This window comes from Chrysochloris asiatica, unplaced genomic scaffold (genome assembly GCF_000296735.1).
Source record: "Chrysochloris asiatica unplaced genomic scaffold, ChrAsi1.0 scaffold00091, whole genome shotgun sequence".
NCBI lineage: Eukaryota > Metazoa > Chordata > Mammalia > Afrosoricida > Chrysochloridae > Chrysochloris > Chrysochloris asiatica.
In genome coordinates this window covers 11707975-11711207 of record NW_006408609.1, presented here as the reverse complement: position 1 = coordinate 11711207, position 3233 = coordinate 11707975, and the positions used below count along the sequence as shown (strand labels likewise).

Below are 3233 nucleotides of genomic sequence, written 5' to 3'. Positions count from 1 at the left end.
ATACTAAAGAATGCAGAATATAAATGGGAGGTGTAGGAAATGCCTGAAGAGTACACTTTACCTAATGGATAAATGCTTCTCTCAGCTGAAATTCAATAGAAAATATTTCAGAGGGATTCTACAGACTCCTGAGGAGATCTTTGGCATGATTAAGCCTCAGTTACCATCTGCAGTGACCTTGAAAATAGACCCTTTATAGCTTTTCCTCTTCTCAGATTCTCCATTTCTTCATCTTGGTATCACCACACAAAAACAAGACACCATCAATGAATGGCTCTTTGGAGAATTAAGGGATAACCAGCTAATTACAATTCTGTAACTCCTTATATGTATCTCTTATTATTTCCATTGGACTCATTGCTAGAGGTTGAATTGCTGATATAAAAGCCATGAACAAAATGTAAAACAAGACTTTAAAATACATATTTTAGAGTTTATGAAGCCTGTGGTGAAAAATTCACACAATCATTGCAGATCAAATCACAGCAGAATCTTCATTCCTTTTGTTATCCAATCTCCATCTCACTTTTTGCCAGCCCCAACCTTGACCTTTGCAGTTCCCCTGAGTTTCTTCATTCTTTTTTTTTGAGTTCCTCACACTGTTTTCCTAAGTTTTTTTTTTTTATTCTCATACAGGACATGTCTTGCAAATCTATGCTCAGGTTATTTTTTCTTTGTATAATCTGAGGAATTGTAAATCATGCTGAACCCACCAAGATGTGTTCTAAATCAAAACACAGAGATGACATCTGGTATCATCTTGAACAGTTTGGCAAATTTTCCCCAAATTTCTGTCTTAGGTACTGTTACATTCCCAGGGTGAAGGACATCAATGACAATTTGTTTCCTCTGAAATAGTCAGTTGGTCATGAACTTCCTGGTCTGGAGAGTTACTGTGCCATTCATGATGACAACAGTCCCAAAACAAAAGACTTTTCATAAATATTACACTTTGACATATTTTAATTCAATTGAAAAATATCCAATGGCTGAGTGCCATAAGTTATTCCAAATCAGTTTATATTTATTTTTGAATAAAGATTTATGCTACAGAATAAAAATTTAAAAATCAACAAACAGCAATTCTGTTATCTTTTGAACAATCTTTAGTCTTAGAAATGCTGTCCAAGGGGGAGATATTCACTGGCAGACACTATGACAAAACCTCTGATTTCTATGAAATATTTTCCTTTACAAAGAATTTCACTGACCTTTCAGATTTGACCATATCTAAACTCCCCAGAAAGAGCAAAAAGCAACTAATTAAAATCTGTCATCATTCCATTTCCATTATTTTGGGAAATCAGTAGCATTCACCTTTAGAGACATCTATTGGTAGAACATTTTCCATTTGCCAATTTTCAGCCACTTACCATTTAACTCATAGTATAATATCCTTGTGAAAATCATTCAACAGTAAGATAGATATTTGAATGGTATAACATTTTTATGCCTCCTTGGTTTACAAGGGTCTGACCTAAACATTCCCCAGAAAGTTGTGCTGCAACAACACAATTTTTAATCTACCTGCTTTGGGATTACATGAGTTTAACTATAACCATGGATACATAGTGATAAGATGTTCTCGTATGCTGGTGAGGAACGTTTTGCAGTAGCAATACTGGATATCCAGACTAATCATGACTCACACTCAGAAAACTGTCTTTTTACCTGAAAGATAATAAGGGCATATAGTCCTTTAGACTTCCATGAACCTGATTTTTCTTTGTGTCCTCTTCCTTCTCAACTCTAATATGTTTTAAAAGTCTGTATATAAACATAAATACTATTTACTTAACATTCTTGACAGTTTATACCCCTTCAGATAACACATTCAGACAATCAACATTATTTGATTGATAAGCAATTCATTCATATTTGTAAGGAATCCTCGTGACACAAATGGTTAAGTACTTGACTGCTCATTGGTTAAATACTCAACTGCCAACTTCAAGAATGCTGGTTAGAACATATCCAGGCACTTTATGAAGTTAAGAGTTTGTGATCTGCTCCAGTATATATTTCAGTCTAGGAAACCCAATGTGACACTTTTCATCTGTCACATGAGTTGTCTATATTGACTAATCTGACACATGAATAGTTTACTTTGACCACAGCACCTAACAACAACATGTTTACTTGTTCTTTGTATCCCTTTATGGCAGCCTTTAATCATAGCTTTGATTGCATATTTAATATTTTGTTGTACTTACATACATACTATTGTTCACATTTATTTAGGATATCTCACAAGCGAGGCATAGATAAGGATGGCAGTGAAAATAAAAAACCAGAACAAATAAAAGCAAACAGAATGTAAGTCTGCAGCCTATAAACTTATTGCATATGTTTTTTCTTATGTATGTTGAGGTGTAGTTCATACTGAAGACTATATAGTCTCTGATTTTTTTTTATCTGTAAGACACAACTAAAATGTATTCATTATTATAAGGAAAGTAAATATTTTTAATGAGCAAACAGAAATGTGAGAATTCACATTCTTTCAGAGACTTAATTGCTAACATCATCATTGTTATCATTATTGTTAAGTATCATTCAGTCATTGTACACTCATAGGGACCATGTATAGGGTTTCCAAGGAGCAACTCGTAAGCTTGAACTGCCGATCTTGTGGTTCACACCAACCTTGCAATCCAGCATATTTACCCACAGCACCATATCAGGACTCCAAACATCATCATACTTATGTGTTTATGAGACAAAAGTCAGATATAAGTAGGTGACTTGTTAGATGCCATTGATTTTGTTTCTACTCATAGTGACCTTATAAACACACAAAAAAAACCAAAACACTGCTTGGTACTATGTCTTCCTTGCCCTCTTTGTTAAGCTTGAGCTCATTGTTGCTACCACTGTGCCAATCCATCCCGTTAAGGATCTATTTCATTTTGCTGACCCTCCACTTTACCTAGCATGATGTCCTTCTCCACAGACTAGTCCCTCATGATAATATACCTAAACCATGAGAGGCAAGTCTCACCATCCTGTCTTTTAAGGAGCATTCTGGGTGTACTTTTTGTCAGCACAGGTTTTTCTGTTCAAACAGTGCATGGTACTTTTAATTTTCTTCTCGAACACCATATGTATCAATTGTTCTAAAGTTTCTTTCTACTCTGTCCAACTTTCACATGTATATGAAGCTATGGAAACTAACATGGATTGAGTTAGGAGCACCTTAGTTCTCAACTGACATCTTTGCTCCTGAACACTCT

The 3233-nt window shown here is 34.8% G+C and overlaps 1 pseudogene; it reads right to left on the bottom strand.

Annotated features, from left to right (window-relative positions):
- Positions 1–522: 522 nt before the first annotated feature.
- On the bottom strand, positions 523–906 carry LOC102835451 (annotated as a pseudogene).
- Positions 907–3233: the final 2327 nt, after the last annotated feature.